Below are 20702 nucleotides of genomic sequence, written 5' to 3' on the forward strand. Positions count from 1 at the left end.
TGTGGTTTGGAGCTGAACGCTGTTAAATAGGAAGTTTTGTTAACCCCAAATGAACAAGCTTTGCAGCTGGAGCACTTGTAAAATCCTTTGCGCGCTAGAGACAAGCCTGTGTTGTCCTTATATTCTGGACTGCTTCTTACCAGCACATCCCCCATTGATGTTGCTTTTCTATAAGTGATTGAAGGGTATTCAGGAAGGGAGTCTCCTATTACTGGATCCTCCTTTACAAGATGCCAGTTACGTTGGATGATTTTACGCAATTCCCTATGCTGACGGTTGTAGCTCATGATTAATCTGGGTGCCTCTTCAGATATTGTTGTGCTACTTGTGTTTTCTAGTGTGGGGATTTCTGCGTTTTGTAGAAGTTCCTCTCTTGATTTTAATCTTGATTTGGCCATTGCCGCATCAATTGTTTTGGCACTATAGCCTCTTTCCAGGAACCTCGCATGTTTTGGTATATTTAAGACCCTTGTTTGTTTCGATCCACGTCATGTGATCAAGCATCGTTTGGAGGTGAAACGCGTTATGGCGGATGGCTGGTGGAATATTTGAATAAATCACCGAAAAATCAGCACTAAATCTGGGCTCACTCTCGTTATTCTGCATCTATTTGTGGAAAAAGAATGGCGTTTTCTTCATATATATATATATATATATATATATATATATATATATGCCAAAAGGTCCTCCTTCGACTAAAAACACGTGCTTCTGCCGATAAAGGACCACAAACCATTAGAGATGTAGGCAGTTAAATATTTATTCTTGTTTTCCTCGGATCAATATCTATTAAATTCACTAGTTATAATAGTATCTCTTTTAATTAATTAACTAATTATACCTCACGCTCCTGCCATACACAGTTGTCATCAATGATGTCATTTCAAATGCTTCAGGGATGTTATCTCCAGGCTCAGGGTATCCCGTCCCCTAAGATGTTCTTTTATTTTAAAGAGGAAGGGAACGCAGAGCCCACTGTCCCCATGCCACTATGGGCCCCGGTGATCCCATCCACTGGTCCTTCTTTGATTACAAAGGGAGGAGGGTGCACAACCCCCAAACCCCTCTCCATGCCACTAAGGGCCCTGGGGAACACACCCCCAGGACCTTTATTTTTTTTAAGTGAAAGGGGTCACATGGACCTCTCTCCCCAAGCAAATAGTGGCCCGGGGACCCCAGTTGCCGGGTCTCATGTGCTTTGGGTGTGTGCTCTGGTGCCCACAAGGGACACCCACCAAACAATACATTGGAGACCATATGGGGAACCCCAGCTGGCTCCCTGCATGCACCCAAGCTGGTATTGTTTGACTACACTAGACGGGAGCAAGGTGTGTTTCTCTGCTGGCAAGAGTGCAGGCAGGAAAAGCATGTCTGCTCCCACCTGGTGGGAGCTTCAAAAATTCCTTGTTAATATCACAGTACAGTGTAACTGACTTGAAACAAGCATTTTCGATGCAATAGGTCTTGCATTTGCAATAGTTAAAACTATTGGCATTGTAAATGACAATGCCTTTAATTTATCTGTTTTGATAATTAACACATAAATAAAAGGCATTGTCATTTACAATGCAAATAGCTCAAACTCTTGTAAATGCCAGACCTAGTGCATTTCAAAGAAGTGGCTGCCATTGTCCCGGGCTGCTTGGAAAGTAAACACATGCATGGTGCACTGAATGTTGCAAGAAAGCATGTCGTGTCTGCAGTAGGAGAAACTCGTCGAAGAAAATAGAAATTTCAGGAGTGGCTGGGCACTGTTACAGACACCTTAGCCCCAACTAAACAGCCTTCGAGAAACAGAACAACGCCTTCGGCCCCGTGGTTCACAGAGGAACTGCGCAAACAGAAACAACTCTGCAGAAATAGGGAAAGGCATTGGCGTAGAGCTTACAGTTCAGAAAGTAAGGCTAGCTACAAGGAAGCACTAGGGCTTTATAAAACCCTCATTGTCGAAACTAAGAAAAAGTTTTTTACAGAACAGATAGATAACGCCAAAAACTCCAGTAAACAAGCATTTACAATGCAATGGTTTTGCCTTTGTTAAAGTTTGAGCTATTGGCAATGTTTGATGTTTGTTGGTGTTTGTATAGCGCACATACACTCCATGGAGCATCTTGGCGCTGCTGATTTCACTGCAAAGATGAAATATTTGGAGATGGTAGCTGAGCTGTAGATGTCCTTAGATTAGAGTCTTACATTTTGCATCAGATAATCCGTAAATCCATGTTTTTAGAAGTTTTTTATAGATTTTTTCTGATGGTGATGCTCTAAGTTTAGCTGGAAGGGCATTCCAGGCCTTGGCGCCTAGGACTGCTAGGGATTTGCCACCCTTGGTGGTCAGTCGAAACTTGGGTATGGTCATTAGATTAGCAGTGGCTGATCTAAGTTCTCTATTTGGGAGGTATCTGTGGAATTTGGTTGACAGATATTTGGGTCCGCATTTATGAAAGCCTCTGTATGTGATCAGAAGGACTTTGAATAGTATCCGTTTTTGGATGGGGAGCCAGTGCAACGCATTCAGAGCAGCTGATGCGGATGATCTCCTAGGCCATCTTAAGACAAGCCGGGCCGCCGCATTTTGAATCATTTGCAGTTTGTGCAGGGTGGATTTAGCTGCTCCTGCGTACAAACTGTTGCAGTAATCGATTCTCGATGTTATGAGAGCGATTGCAACCGTACGGCGGGCGGCCAGTGGGAGGTAGTCAAAAAAATTTCTGAGGCCCTTGATTATGAATGCTCTTGACATTATTTTTATTTATGTTTTTTTTTAACATAAATAAATGGCATTGTCATTTGCAATGCCACTAGCTTTATCTTTCGCAAATGACACCCACAAACACCTACAGAGAGCCCCCCAACACACACCCACACAGAGCCCCCCACACACTGCGAGCCCCCCCACACACTGCGAGCCCCCCACACACTGCGAGCCCCCCACACACACTGCGAGCTCCCTCCACACACTGCGAGCCTTCTCCACACACTGCGAGCCTCCCCCGCACACTGAGAGCCCCCCCACACACTGAGAGCCCCCACACACTGAGAGCCCCCCCACACACTGAGAGACTCCCCCACACACTGAGAGCCACTCCCCCACACACTGAAAGGCCCCCCCACACACAGAGAGCCCCCCGCCCCCCCATGATACACTAGCTACCCACAGCCTGGTGGTGGTGGTGAAGGTGATTAGGGGGGGGCTTGTTGCATGCTGTCCCAGATGTTGGTCGGCAGCGAGAAGCCGGTGGCTGTCCAACATCGCTCTCCAGCTAGTTATAGCGCTTACTGCCAGCACATACGCTTTCGGTGGTCTAAAGTAGGGTTGCCACCTTCCTTAGAAAAATACACCGCACTTTTGCTTACGTTTTGCTATTGTTAGGCCGCGGAAAGCGTAATTGAAACTGAACGTGTATACAATTGTCAGGGTTGTTTTGCATCAGGGCCTGTGCTTAATTTGAGCTGGTAGTTGCAGGCGGGGCCCACCATCACTCGTATTTTGTGGTACTGCCACTTATATTACACTTGATCGTGAGTAAAGGAGACAAAAATAAAAAAGGGAAAGAGTGACATGGGAAAACTGAAAGGGGGAAAGATTCAGAGACGATGTTTCTGGTGGTGAGTTAAAAAGGCACGAGAGAGACTACTCAACATTGGTATTCCGCACCCCTGCCGAATGAGGCTTCTGAGGTAAACCGGCACTTATTAATTTATTTTACAAAATAAGCAATGAGGGCATTTATCACGTGTTTGCTCTTATAATCACTTTGAAGCAATTTAGACAGCTCACAAATATTTTTAACTCATTTGCTTTATGTGTTTGCTCTTTTAAGCTTATTTTTTCTAAGGGAAAATGGCCTGATTTCTCTGTCTCTCCCAATATTTTTACTAGCCTGGAGTTGGACCAGGCCTCTGGCGACCATATCTACATGCAGTGGTGCTGCAAGCTTACTATTGGCCCTAACGCAAGCATGTAAAATAGGCCTCTTTCACGTTTGGCTGCGTAGGTAAAGACAGCCGTATTGGGGTGCAATTGACCTCTCAGAGCCTTGGGTCTGGTACCACTGCACCTGCTGCACCATTGACAGGCAGACCCCTGCTAGCAAGTGTGCCACAAATCAAACACGCCCCCTCGCCCCTCTGGATAGTGACTTGGGTGCAGGGTCATATCCATAAATCTCGGGCCACTGCACCTGTTGCACCATTGACAAGTACGCTCTCTGATTGGGCCCCAATAGAATCTGGGGAAATAGTCAAACACGGTGCCCTGGCGCCACTGCACCTGGTGCACTTTTGGCAGCGACACTCGTCTGCGCACTTGGTAGTTTGCCTGTTGCCGAGCAGCGATCTGCAGACACACCTATACAGAATCTGCAAGGTGGGCAGGTGCCACACCTGTAACGCGACGTCAGGGCGAGAACAAAGGTAGAGAGTCGTGCATTAGCCAGGCTTGTCCTTCCCGCGCGCGAGAACACTCCCCGGGCAGCGACCTGGAATCATCCATTCAGCAAATAATAATTGGAGCAAGTGGAAAGGAAATATCAAATGCCCCTCCGCCCGCCCATCAAAGGTGTCGGGTTTCCCTTTCATCGGGCCCTCCCCCACTCCCTGCCCTCCCCCCTCCGTCCATAAAGCCTTGCAATTGGCAGCCAGTTCCTGGAGAGCGCCGTTCCAGGCAAGAGAAATGGCTCCCGCGATCATTTAGCCCCCCTGGGGAGATGACAGGAGGAAATTAATCTTCCACCGCGAATCTGCTTTATGATGCCGGATCAGGCGCGGGCGCCGGGAGAGGAGAGCGGCTGCTGCTGCTGCAGGGAGGGGAGGCGGCGGGGTGCAGCCCAGGGAGGACAGCGCGAGCCGAGGCGAGGAGAGCGACGGAGGCGCGCGGGGGCTTCCGATCCGAGCGCGCGACGAGGGCATGTGACAACAGAGACCCGTGGGCTCGTGCGCCTCTGCAGAAATGGGGTTTCTTCATCCAAACTCGGAAGCATATCGTTCTGAGAATGAAATGAGTACCCTTACATTTTGCAACTGCACCCCCAATGAGACTTTCATGCCCCCTCACGGGTTCATTATTCTGAGCCATATATATATTGATCCTTTAAATGTGACCACCAGTCAAACCTCGCCCACACCCCGAGTCCCCCAGAGAGATTTTTGAGGCTCCTGGAGATGGTAAAATGAGTACCCCCGTCTTCCGAGGTTGGTAAAATGCGTAACAACGGGTTAGTAGGTGACAGCATCGGCTAGCAGCGCGTCCCGAGCAGGAAGGCAGGTGCCGGCATTGCCGGACCAGATTCAGGGGCGATCCCGAGAATTGGCTTTCGGCTGACGTAGCGTGACGTAGCCAAAAGCCAAAAATTCTCGGGAACGCCCCCGAATCTGGTCCTGCATTGATGGACAAATGTGTCTTCCAATGGCTAGCCTCCATTTATGGGGCTAGCCAATGGAAGACGGGGGCGGATTCCAAGCCCCATACTATAGTCATTAGGTTTTCGCCTGCGCGAAAAAGCTGCGCCAAAACCTAAAAACTGTATGAGATCACCAAGAGCTTAGCGGGAAACATTCCGGACCTAACTCCGCCACCATCCCAAGGCTTCTGTGATGCATTGGCCAACTTCTTTTTTACCAAAGTAAATGATATATATCAAGCATTCTCCGATAAAACGGTAATCCACTCACCCACGCCTGATAGCATGACTCAGGATACCGAATTGCTCCAGTTCTCAGACCTCGCAGATACACAAATTAAGGACATTATTGCCACTATTAAATCTGGATCAGCATTAGACCCCTGTCCTCTCAAGGTCATTCGTCCAGTTATGGACTGTTTGGCTCCCGACATCGCCTCAATCTGTAACACAATGTTCATAACTGGGATATACCCGGATTCACTGAAGAATACATTGGTTAAGCCTCTTCTGAAGAAAGCCAACTTGGACAAGGAGCAATTAAAAAACTACCGCCCCATAGCTAGCCTACCTTTTTTCGCCAAGGTAGTTGAGAAAGCTATGAATACACAACTTTCAGAGTTTGTAGAGAAGCACCAATTATTGGACAACACCCAATTCGGCTTTCGCAAGTACCATGGTACCGAGACTGCCCTCATCAAAGCGACTGAGGATATACGAGTGATCCGGGACCAGGGAGGAACAGCGATACTGGTATTGCTCGATTTATTCCCAGCTTTCGACACGGTCGACCGCAAGATTTTGGTGGACCGTGTCGGAAAGATGGGCATTCGCCACCTGGCAAAGAACTTGCTTTCTTCCTTCTTGGCTGGGAGAACGCAGGTGGTCGCATTGGGCCAATTTCAATCAGATAAGCTGTCACTGCCCTGTGGTGTACCCCAAGGCTCATCCCTAAGTCCGACACTATTTAATATCTATGTGTCGGACCTGGCTCCCGTCATCAAGGCCCATGGGAAGAGCCTCACCTCCTATGCAGATGACGCACAACTTGTGCTGGCCATTAATGGTGATGGAGAGAGGGTAGCAGAAAATGTTCAAGGGGGCATGCGGGCGATTGGAGAGTGGATGGCCTCCAATTGCCTAAAACTAAACTCCGAAAAAACGGAGGTGGTCATTTTCGGACATCTCTCACCCAGTTGGTCTTCTACTTGGTGGCCGCCTACGTATGGGACCCCCCCTAAACTGGTCCCCACTGTCAGAAATATTGGAGTGACTTTTGACGAGAATTTCATGGCCCATGCAAACAAAACAGCAGCTACCGCCCACCATAAACTCAGGCTGATTAAGAAAATCATACCGTTCCTGCCAGTTGCAGCAGGAAAGACACTGGTAAGCTCCCTAGTGTTGTCTTCCCTCGATTACTGCAATGGCTTATTTATCAATGCCCAGGCCAGGGTGACCAGTAAACTGCAGCCAATTCAGAAGGCTGCAGCTCGTCTCTTGTCTGGAATCCCGAAGTTTATGCCAATTTCGGAGACCATAAAAGATCTTCATTGGCTTAACCCCTTCAGCGCGGCGCGAATTTTCGCGCTGTGCTGAGGGTTCTAAGGTTCTAACGGGCTCATGACGGAACGGTTCCGTCATCAGCACAGCTCACCCGTAGCTGATGACGGAACCGTTCTGTCATCAGCATGGAAGGGGTTAAGATCCGGAATAGGATTAAATTAAAAACCCTATGCATAGTGTACAAAGCTTTGCATAATCATGGCCCGCATTTCCTGAAAGCCCATCTTAGGTTCCACCTATCCACAAGATCGCTCAGATCTAACAACCTCCATCTTTTGCTGGTACCGCGAACCAAAACAGTCACTTGGGGCGATAGGCGCTTCTTGGTGGCTGCTCCCAGATTGTGGAATTCTCTGCCAGTAGCCATCAAAGAGAGCTCGTCCCTGATGCAATCCCGCAGAAAAATAAAAACCTGCCTGTTTGGTCAAGAATAGCCGCCGATTTAGCCTCTGTGGGAACTCTACGCATTACTTCTAGCGCCGAGACACCTACGGGCATTTGTTCGCGCTGTATACATTGTAAAAATAAATAAATAAATAAATAAATAGTGCTTACAGACTAAACAAGACGTACCGTGTAACAACCGAAGTAAAAGAGCCAGTCTTCATGGGAGGTTACAAATGAAGACCAGGCGGTACTAAGGAGGAACTAACAAGCCTATTAACGAATCAGAAGCCAGCATTTACGAAGGACAATGACACAAGCCAATGACAAATATGGGCAAAGAGTGGGCGGGGCATCAGGTCTATACTCGAATACAGCATGCCTCGCAGATCAGCACACATGCTGCCCAGGCTCAACCTAAAAAACAATGCTCATTGTCTCACAAATTCCATTCTGATACTGCTTGACAGAAGAAATCAACTGGGGACTATGAATGGAAACCAATATCTCAGAGAGTCGCAAAACATTGCATGTATAGAAGATACATAGAATACCTAGGTCCCAATATAGCTTTTTTAATCAGTCAATATAATGTTATCAGATTGCTGTTACTCCTTATTGAGGGGAAAAGTGGATGTTAGCATAAGCGTTGTCTGATATTAGAAGTGAAGATGCCCTGAGAGCAGAAACCCATCTTCGGGTCCAATAACAGCTATTTTTTCACAGCGCTTAGAAATGGCAGAAGAGTGTATGAAACTCTGCATAAAAAGGTAGGGTGTAGCAGCACTCATGGTGTGCCGCACAGTGAGAGCACGATTTGGTAGCAGTTTATAGTTGCCAGGTTCCTCACGTCCATGTGTAACAAGCTTCTCCCGTCCAGGTTATTTCTTGAATACATTCTGCAACTTGTAGTTCTGGTCGTTATAACAAGACCACAAGTCCCAGAATGGAAAGAAAAAACGTGACTTGAGGCAAATAGTCTCACACATGGACCAAAGAAATTTGGCAGGACTGGGCAGGTTGTATACAAATACCCACAATTCTTGCAAAGACGAAGTGTGGTTCCTTAGACAATTCCAGTGTCACAGCATTCCAGTGACCACAATTTGTGCCAGCAACGACCACTGTTAGACACTCGTTTTGACTCATAAACATTTTGTCGCAATTCTCCAAATCCCTTCTGCATCGTGTATATCAATGGGAGCCAGTATACGCAGCAGCATTCATTTTAATGTTAACAGACCCTCATTCAAGCTCTGAGAGCAGGAGTGTTAAGTGAGGCGATGCCAGTGGTAGTTTTGAATCCCGTGTTCCGTGTAGGCCTCTGGGGTGACAGCTGCGGGCACAGAGCTAATCACACGAGGCTATATTATCCACACCCAGGCCTCATTACCCAACACATTGTTCTGCGGGTAGCAAGTGTTTCTCCGTTAATGGGCTTTCTCTCACTAATAGGCCACGCAATGAAATTGGCAGGGAGGTGTTAATAGACTTCCCTTTTGCTGGGCCTCGGGAGGCGGGAGAGGGCATTAATGACCCTAGATCCAAGCAGAGTGAATGAGATTGGAGGGGCAGAGATAAAAGCGCTAGAAAGGCCTCTAGACCAGGTGCAGGCCTAAACATTGTGTTCTATAAGACGGGCCAATTGCACGTTAGCTCCCTGGGTGCAAGGTTTCCCTTTTTGTCACCAAATCGTGTGTGTGTCTAGTCCCCCGCCCCTTCCTCCACTGGGATTCGTCATTCTATTTTCAGCCCAAGGTTTGGAAAGAGCAGAGACCTGAGGCAGTTTCTGTGCGTTTTTTTCTCCTAATTGCTGAATAGTATTTACTCATCTTTACAAAAAAGTTAGCAACTTAAGTGTCCAAAATAAAATAGTTTTGTGTCCAGCAGATCATAGTGTAGAAATTATTACTAATTTTGTTTTGCAGTTTTATATAGCTCGAACTCGACCCAAAGGTATTGGAGCGCTTTACATGAGCCCCGGTTATGTTACACAAGAAAGACACGTTCATTTTTGGTAGGCACATGGAGATAAAGTGATTTTCCAAGAATCACAGGATGCTGAGCCGATGCCAAGACTCGAACCTGGTTCCCCTGTTACGTCGGCATCTCCGGCCGTTACCCACAACAGTTAGAAGATTGCCCTTTTTTTTAAATTTATTTGAAAGAGCGTATGAAAGAGAATTTCACACATAAATAGGGGCAAATTGACAGCTATGAAAGCTGTGTGAATTGTTAGTTAAAACGCACTTGCTTAAAATTAGAAGAAATTACTTCTGTGGTCTGATTCTGCGCAACGTTTTATAGTGGACATGTCGGTGGTAGGGCCTGGCTAGACATATAAATGCAAGATTTGTATGCCATACCATATTTTCAAGATGTCTACTTATGGCTCTCTTACTTAGAAACTATATACATTGAAATAATGTTCTTAATCCGTAGCAATTCTCAAAATGTAGCCTGGACTTTAGAAGGACACCTCTGTTTTAAATGCTAAAATATCTAAGATGAAGAGTCTAAACCAATTTTGTATTAAATTGTAATTAAACTAATGCTAGCTGCACAGCCTCTTTAATTAGTAATTAGTGAAGTTTGTCTGTTATTTAACTGGCTCCAGTCTGCAGATAATGAACTATTTTGTCACCAGGCCACTATAAAAAAAAGTTATAATTTCTCCCGCGGGCAGCTAAATAGATGATCATGCACTTTTTGGCCCACAGACAAATCAAGAGCAAAGGCGCTACAATTTTTAGGTCTCGCCTGAGCCATTGCGCTTGCGCATTGCTCCGGCGAGATTATAGTAGGCAGAAAAGAAAAGTCTACCAATACGGCTGCGGCTGGCATACACTTCATGTGATCTATGCGCGTGCACAGAGCCAGCCACATAACACACCACCATGCCTCGGCATCAGACTTCAAAGGCTGCCGCTCCCCCGCCCCCATCAGACTTCAAAGGAATGCGCTCCCCGCCCCCGCCACAGCAATGCCGAGAGCTTGTTTCTGGATGAAAGTGAAAGCCTACAGTGCTTATTTACAGTAGCCTTGGTCCTCAAATGCTGTTGCTGTGTTGCCATCTCTCTAGGGACACTCAGCTTGAAAACACTCGACTTGCTAGCTGCAATGCTACACCCGCTATGCTTTGCCTCTAGACACGTTGATCCCTCGCAGACTGTGCTGACTCCGCCCCTCCTGATTCTGAAACTGACCAACGCAGTCACCACACAGTCTCTTCTCTGTGTCTAATGATGTCTGCCCTGCCACCATTTACTTCGGACCCTCACCCTCACACCCCCTCACCCTCACACACCCTCACCCTCACACCCCCTCACCCCCATTACTCTCACCCCTGTTACCCTCACCCTCCCTCACCCTCACACCCCCTCACTCACCCTCACACCCTCACCCACCCTCACACACCCTCACTCACCCTCACAACCTCACACCCCTCACCCTCACAACCCTCTCACCCTCACTCACCCTCACCCCCTCACACCCCCACACACCCTCACCCTCACACACCACATCACTGAGGAACACCACCACATCACTCAGGGACACCACCACATCACTCAGGGGCACCGCTCAGGGGCACCACCACATCACTCAAGGACACCACCACATCACTCACCACCACATCACTCAGGGACACCACCGCATCACTCAGGAACATCACTCAGGGGCACCACCACATCACTCAGGGACACCACCACATCACTCAGGGACATCACCACATTACTCGGGAACACCACCACATCACTCTGGGACACCACCACATCACTCAGGGACACCACCACATCACTTGGGGACACCACCACATCACTTGGGGACACCACCACATCACACAGGAACACCACCACATCACCCAGGGACACCACCACATCACTCAGAAACACCACCACATCACTCGGGGACACCACCACATCACTCGGGGACACCACCATATCACTCAAGGACACCACCACATCACTCGGGGACACCACCACATCACTCAGGGACACCACCACATTACTCAGGAACACCACCACATTACTCAGGGACACCCCTACATCACTCTGGAACACTAGCACATCACTCGGGGACACCACCACATCACTCGGGGACATCACCACATCACTCAGGGACACCACCACATCATTCAGGAACACCACCACATCACTCAGGAACACCACCACACCACTCAAGGGCACCACCACATCACTCAGGGACACCACCACATCACTCAGGAACACCACCACATCACTCAGGGGCACCACCACATCACTCAGCATCACTCAGGGACACCACCACATCACTCAGGAACACCACCACATCACTCGGGGACACCACAACATCACTCAGGGACACCACCACATCACTCAGGGACACGACCACATCACTCAGGGGCACGACCACATCACTCAAGGACACCACCACATCACTCAGGGACACTACGACATCACTCGGGGACACCACCACATCACTTGGGGACACCACCACATCACTCAGGGACACCAACACATCACTCAGGGACACCAACACATCACTCGGGGACACCACCACATCACTCTGGGACACCACCACATCACTCAGGAACACCAGCACATCACTCAGGGCACCACCACATCACTCGGGGACACCACCACATCACTGAGGGACACAACCACATCACTCAGGAACACCACCACATCACTCGGGGACACCACAACGTCACTCGGGGACACCGCAACATCACTCGGGGACACCACAACATCACTCGGGGACACCACCACATCACTCGGGGACACCACCACATCACTCGGGGACACCACCACATCACTCAGGGGCACCACCACATCACTCAGGGGCACCACTCAGGGGCACCACCACATCACTCAGGGACATAACCACATCACTCAGGAACACCACCACATCACTCAGGAACACCACCACATCACTCAGGGGCACCACCACATCACTCAGGGACACCACCACATCACTCAGGGACACCACCACATCACTCAGGAACACCACCACATCACTCAGGGACACCACCACATCACTCAGGAATACAACCACATCACTCGGAGACACCACCACATCACTCGGGGACACCACCACATCACTCTGGGACACCACCACATCACTCAGCGGCACCACTCAGGGACACCACCACATCACTCAAGGACACCACCACATCACTCAGGGACACCACCACATCACTCAGGAACACCACCACATCACTCGGGACACCATCACATCACTCGGTGACACCACCACATCACTCTGGGACACCACCACATCACTCTGGGACACGACCACATCAACCTGGGACACCACCACATCACTCTAATACACCACAATATCACTCAGCCCAACCACATCATCACTCAGCACCACAACAGCTCTGTCCTTGCTTGCTACCAACAAGTATTACCATAGCCAATAGGACTCGCAATAGGAAAGCTATTGGCTTTGTGAATAACAATGCTATTAATTTATATATTTTCAAAGCCAACACATATTTTAAAAAATTGTCATTTACAATACCAATAGCTCACACTTTCCTAATGCGAGACCTATTGCATTGCAAATGCTTGTTTAAAACTGCCTACTACCTAATCCAATGACAAAGGGGGAGATTTACTACTTTTTCACATATCACAGTGCAGCAGTCATAAATGCTGTGTTGCGTGAAAAGGAGAGAGGAGGAGAGCGCCAAACTTACTAATATAAGGCACTTCTTCGCTCTCCTTAGCGCCGGTGCTGAAACCAGCTGCTGTTCGCCACGGAGACACGTTTGTGCCAGGGTGCAAGGGTGTCTCCATGAGTCTGGCTTAGGTTTTGTACTGGAAGGGTACCCTTTTAGTACAAAATACTATGCATAGACTGACTTTAACCATTTTCCCCCTTTGTATGCGTGCTGTACAGTGCAGCACACATGCAAAGTCGAACAAGCATTTGCAATGCAATGGTCTCGGTATCATTAAAGGTAGAGCTATTGGCATTGCTCATGACATTGTTTTTTCTTTAAATCAAAAATAAATGGCATTGTCATTAACATTGCCAATACACAGCACTCTGCACTCAACAGCACACAATGCTCTGCACACTCGCTCTGCACTCACTGCTCTGCACACTCACTACTCTGCACACTCACTACTCTGCACACACACTACTCTGCACACTCACTACTCTGCACACTCACTACTCTGCACTCACCACTCACCACTCACCACTCACCACTCTGCACTCACCACTCTGCACTCACCACTCTGCACTCACCACTCTGCACTCACCACTCACCACTCACCACTCACCACTCACCACTCTGCACTCACCACTCTGCACTCACCACTCTGGAACACTAGCACATCACTCGGGGACACCACCACATCACTCGGGGACATCACCACATCACTCAGGGACACCACCACATCATTCAGGAACACCACCACATCACTCAGGAACACCACCACACCACTCAAGGGCACCACCACATCACTCAGGGACACCACCACATGACTCAGGAACACCACCACATCACTCAGGGACACCACCACATCACTCAGGAATACAACCACATCACTCGGAGACACCACCACATCACTCGGGGACACCACCACATCACTCAGGAACACCACCACATCACTCGGGGACACCACAACATCACTCAGGGACACCACCACATCACTCAGGGACACGACCACATCACTCAGGGGCACCACCACATCACTCAAGGACACCACCACATCACTCAGGGACACTACGACATCACTAGGGGACACCACCACATCACTTGGGGACACCACCACATCACTCAGGGACACCAACACATCACTCAGGGACACCAACACATCACTCGGGGACACCACCACATCACTCTGGGACACCACCACATCACTCAGGAACACCAGCACATCACTCAGGGCACCACCACATCACTCGGGGACACCACCACATCACTGAGGGACACAACCACATCACTCAGGAACACCACCACATCACTCGGGGACACCACAACGTCACTCGGGGACACCGCAACATCACTCGGGGACACCACAACATCACTCGGGGACACCACCACATCACTCGGGGACACCACCACATCACTCAGGGGCACCACCACATCACTCAGGGGCACCACTCAGGGGCACCACCACATCACTCAGGTACATAACCACATCACTCAGGAACACCACCACATCACTCAGGAACACCACCACATCACTCAGGGGCACCACCACATCACTCAGGGACACCACCACATCACTCAGGGACACCACCACATCACTCAGGAACACCACCACATCACTCAGGGACACCACCACATCACTCAGGAATACAACCACATCACTCGGAGACACCACCACATCACTCGGGGACACCACCACATCACTCTGGGACACCACCACATCACTCAGCGGCACCACTCAGGGACACCACCACATCACTCAAGGACACCACCACATCACTCAGGGACACCACCACATCACTCAGGAACACCACCACATCACTCGGGACACCATCACATCACTCGGTGACACCACCACATCACTCTGGGACACCACCACATCACTCTGGGACACGACCACATCAACCTGGGACACCACCACATCACTCTAATACACCACAATATCACTCAGCCCAACCACATCATCACTCAGCACCACAACAGCTCTGTCCTTGCTTGCTACCAACAAGTATTACCATAGCCAATAGGACTCGCAATAGGAAAGCTATTGGCTTTGTGAATAACAATGCTATTAATTTATATATTTTCAAAGCCAACACATATTTTAAAAAATTGTCATTTACAATTCCAATAGCTCACACTTTCCTAATGCGAGACCTATTGCATTGCAAATGCTTGTTTAAAACTGCCTACTACCTAATCCAATGACAAAGGGGGAGATTTACTACTTTTTCACATATCACAGTGCAGCAGTCATAAATGCTGTGTTGCGTGAAAAGGACAGAGGAGGAGAGCGCCAAACTTACTAATATAAGGCACTTCTTCGCTCTCCTTAGCGCCGGTGCTGAAACCAGCTGCTGTTCGCCACGGAGACACGTTTGTGCCAGGGTGCAAGGGTGTCTCCATGAGTCTGGCATAGGTTTTGTACTGGAAGGGTACCCTTTTAGTACAAAATACTATGCATAGACTGACTTTAACCATTTTCCCCCTTTGTATGCGTGCTGTACAGTGCAGCACACATGCAAAGTCGAACAAGCATTTGCAATGCAATGGTCTCGGCATCATTAAAGGTAGAGCTATTGGCATTGCTCATGACATTTTTTTTCTTTAAATCAAAAATAAATGGCATTGTCATTAACATTGCCAATACACAGCACTCTGCACTCAACAGCACACAATGCTCTTCACACTCGCTCTGCACTCACTGCTCTGCACACTCACTACTCTGCACACTCACTACTCTGCACACTCACTACTCTGCACTCACCACTCACCACTCACCACTCTGCACTCACCACTCTGCACTCACCACTCTGCACTCACCACTCTGCCCTCACCACTCTGCCCTCACCACTCTGCACTCACCACTCACCACTCACCACTCTGCACTCACCACTCACCACTCTGCACTCACCACTCACCACTCTGCACTCACCACTCTGCACTTACCACTCTGCACTCACCACTCTGCACTCTGCACTCACCACTCTGCACTCACCACTCTGCACTCACCACTCTGCACTCACCACTCTGCACTCACCACTCTGCACTCTGCACTCTGCACTCTGCACTCACCACTCTGCACTCACCACTCTGCACTCACCACTCTGCACTCACCACTCTGCACTCTGCACTCTGCACTCTGCACTCACCACTCACCACTCTGCACTCTGCACTCTGCACTCACCACTCACCACTCTGCACTCTGCACTCACCACTCACCACTCTGCACTCACCACTCTGCACTCACCACTCTGCACTCACCACTCTGCACTCTGCACTCACCACTCACCACTCTGCACTCACCACTCTGCACTCACCACTCTGCACTCACCACTCACCACTCTGCACTCACCACTCTGCACTCACCACTCTGCACTCACCACTCACCACTCTGCACTCACCACTCACCACTCTGCACTCACCACTCTGCACTCACCACTCTGCACTCACCACTCACCACTCTGCACTCTGCTGTGGGACCAGGGGACTGGATCAGCGATGAGCTGCAGAGCAACATAGGCGGTTCACGTTGGGGGCGCAATGCTCCGGGCAGCAACAGTTTATTGGCCGAGGTTGTGCGAGCCTAGAATCCTGCTGTCTTCATACGGTCCGGCCGGGGGTATCAGAGTTGGACCAACGCCGAATGCTGCAGTCCCGCGTGCTCGGCCCTGGAATGGTGAGTGTACTAAATGCACTTAGAAGCATTATGGAGCCACTAATACATGGTTCGGCGGCGCGTGCAGATTACTCTGTGTAGGTGGGCTTAGTGCACTACTGCCATCCGCTGTGGGGGACTGTGTATGAACTCATACTATCTGAGTTGCAATGCTTTAGGATAAGCTACATTGAATAGTTACATTCTGCAGGCGGTAATATCCCCTTGGTCTTAGCGTGGCAATACGGAGGTGAGTTTATATAAGTAACAAATACGGTGAAACCCGAGTAGCTGTTGTGGCCGCCGCTGATGCCAGGCTAGACTTTATGGTAGTTACCGGGTATAGTCGTTGATATTCATTCCATCGTGTTGTGTTGTTTTCTAATGCGGTGTACATTTTCCTTTCATTGCTACTATGAAAATGTGACTGGTCTGGCCTGGTATGACCTACCTTAAACTCCTCATCTCTGTCCACATGGAAATACGCATCAAAAGTAGAACCTCTAAGTGGGAAATATGCAGTCTCTTAGTATCGCGGCCGCCCCGGAAGTCAGGCACGGTCGCCTGTGACGGGGGCGGGGCCACGTTCAGACCGGAAGAGGAGGCAGGCGGAGTCGTTGCGTCTCGCGGCCCGGGGCTCCTGTGAGCGGTGTAGAGCCCCGGGGCCGCGCCAGCAGGAAGTTGGGCTCTGCGTGCTGAGAGCAGAGTCCCCGACATTGGCAAGGTAAGTTCCAAAAGGCTGGGGCGGGATTGGTGCACGTGTGTGTGTGTATGCTCGTGTGTGTGTGTGTATGTATGTGTGCGACGGTGACGGCGGGGGAGGGGGGCCTCGGTGCACTTGTGTGTGTGCGCGTGTGTGTGTATGTGTCAGGGGGGGTGTCTCTGTATGTATGTATGTATGTGCGTGCGTGCATGGGCGCTTGTGTGTGTATGCGCATGCGTGTGTGGTGCTTGAGCTTCCCAGGAGACAGCACCTGGCCACAGCGCGCGTTTCCGTTTCAAATCGGCTCCAGGGATGCACGCGGCCGAAACTGTCTCCTGGGAAGCACACTCCCTAACAAAAGATCTCGGTGGAGACGCGCTTCCGCGCGTCTTTAGCCGAGACCTAAAAAGGAAGGAGAAATTAAAGCATTTCTCTCTCCTTCCTTGTGCATACTTTCAAAGGTCGCAGTTTTCTGCCTCTAAACCCTGTCTACTTTGTTTAGTAAACTGGGTTTAGCGTCAGAAACCTGGGTGGTTGCCTGGGAACTCCCATGCTCAACCCATGGTACGCCCCTTGGTGTTAACTAATGCAATTACTTTCATGTTAATTTCAGGGCTAAACAAGTTTAGGGATGGAAAGTAAATAGTGAAAAAAGATTTTGTGCTGATTTGCATCACATTTAGTAAATCTCGCCCATTATGTTCTATCAACAGGGCCATTGGTTTTCTGTGATTTATGTGATTCCGTGGCTGTGGCATTTTCTGCACACAGAATTATGGAGTTGCCATACTTATCACATAATCCATCCTTTTATGCCTAATTTGCAAATTTTTATTTAAAAGTTATTTCTAGCTCAAACGTGTTAAAAGTTACCAAAAATACTAACACGCATGTTGCCTTGCAGGAGTAGGCCTTTTGCCACACAGAGGCAGGCAGTTTTTCAGTTGGTGATTGCTGTATTTAGGTATTAAACTGATAATGATGTGAAATCTTAGCCCATACAGTGTTAACATAAGTAACAAGCATTGGCAAAGCCAATAGTTCTTGCTTCTGTGAGATTTATTGGCTTTGATGATGTTTTTTAGCTATGTTGCAAATGGCTGAAAGTAATGTAAAAAAGCTGACACAGCCAGCGTTTCCCTAACATGGCGCTTTTTTTTATAGCATATACCTCATCACATGCCCCTGTGGACTTAGATATGTAGGTATGACTTCTAGAATGGTAAAAACACGAATAACGGAACATCGGAGTATCATACGTTGCAGGAAGGCTAGTACAAAAATGTCCTCCCATTTTTGAGAACTCAATCATACTGCGGATAGTCTGAGATGGACTATAATTAAGGCCAATCCCAAATGGAACACAAACTCCCTCTTCTCTAGAGAGCAGAGGTGGTTTTCCGCCTTAAGACACATACCCATGGACTATATGATGATATCCCCTCATCCGATTACACCATTTGATGTGTACGCGACCTATGATATCCAGCATATATATACCTATAAGATACCACTTTGCTCACACAGCCTAACCTGCAGTTTGCTGCTTTGCCTGCCGAAGGAGGAAACCACCGCAACTCGCCAACTTGTGCATCTCTGGCCACAGCCTCCCCACCGACGCGGACTCGCTGGTGTGAGCGCGTCCTGCAATCGGCAGGACTTGCTAACGCTCCCAGCGTGAGTCCCCAGGGTCGAGGCTAGAGGCAAGTTCTTCACAGAGGGCACCGACCGGGGGACTGCGAGGACCAGCATTCCTCACGTAGCCCAGCTGGTTCCTCTTGCCCCGGTGGCCACGCCCACGGACACGCCCACTGCCTACCGGGATTTAACCTTTCGCGACACCTGCTTCGCGGGTGCCGCTCACACAGCCTAACCTGCAGTTTGCTGCTTTGCCTGCCGAAGGAGGAAACCACCGGAACTCGCCAACTTGTGCATCTCAGGCCACAGCCTCCCCACCGACGCGGACTCGCTGGTGTGAGCACGTCCTGCAATCAGCAGGACTTGCTAACGCTCCCAGCATGAGTCCCCAGGGTCGAGGCTAGAGGCAAGTTCTTCACCGAGGGCACCAACCGGGGGACTGCGAGGACCAGCATTCCTCACGTAGCCCAGCTGGTTCCTCTTCCCCCGGTGGCCACGCCCACGGACACGCCCACTGCCTACCGGGATTTAACTTTTCGCGACACCCGCTTCGCGGGTGCCGCTCACACAGCCTTACCTGCAGTTTGCTGCTTTGCCTGCCAAAGGAAGAAACCACCGCAACTCGCCAACTTGTGCATCTCTGGCCACAGCCTCCCCACCGACGCGGACTCGCTGGTGTGAGCGCGTCCTGCAATCGGCAGGACTTGCTAACGCTCCCAGCGTGAGTCCCCAGGGTCGAGGCTAGAGGCAAGTTCTTCACCGAGGGCACCGACCGGGGGACTGCGAGGACCAGCATTCCTCACGTAGCCCAGCTGGTTCCTCTTCCCCCGGCAGCCACGCCCACGGACACGCCCACTGCCTACACGTATTTAATTGATACAACCCTTACCGCGACGCGGGACGCGCGCGGGGCGGAGCTCGGGGCGAAGACCGGGCAAAGAGCGAGCCGTTTGAGGCTGTTCGAGAGCATGAGAGACCGGACCGGGCCCTTGCTCTAAGCTCTGCATTAATGGACTATTACTGCAGGTACTCATCAAAATCACTGCCCCGAAACAGATTACTTTTTCTACCATCCACTTTGTTCTAGTATATCTTATTCTCTGAAAATGAACACGAGCGGTAGCAAACTAAAAAAACTAAAAAAAGCTGGGGTTGGAGAACAGCTTTTAGGACCAATGGATGACTTTATTACTAAAGCAAACACATTCATCGATCAAAGCATTAGCCTGATTGAGGGTAGAGTCTCTACTGATCTTACTATTGCAAGGCGATCGTCAATGGGTCCACTAGCGGTAGCAAGAACCCCAGAAAAACGGAGTACTCTACCTCAATCCTCACTAGGCAACAACAGGCTCAGTCTCCCAAATGTTGTAGACCTTTCAGCCTCCCAACTCTCTGTAACAATCTCAGACTCTGAGCTAGAAAAAACGCCTGAAATCTTCCCTGACCACACCCCTGAGGAAGTAAGACAAGCAAGAGGGAGGAGGGAGGGAGCCATCAAGAAAAGGAAAGAGAAGGAAAAGGTAAATAAAACTGTAACCAAGGATGTGGTTGATCAAACAGATTTAATCGTAACTTCAAATCCGGTAGGTCCACCCCACCAAATAGCTGATGCCGGTAACCACCTTGTGACGATACATTATGCACCACAGAATATCCCAGACACCATCACCCCAGAATCTCCTGTCTTTTTGATAGCTG

This window comes from Lissotriton vulgaris, chromosome 11, assembly GCF_964263255.1.
Source record: "Lissotriton vulgaris chromosome 11, aLisVul1.2, whole genome shotgun sequence".
Taxonomy (NCBI): Eukaryota; Metazoa; Chordata; class Amphibia; order Caudata; family Salamandridae; genus Lissotriton; species Lissotriton vulgaris.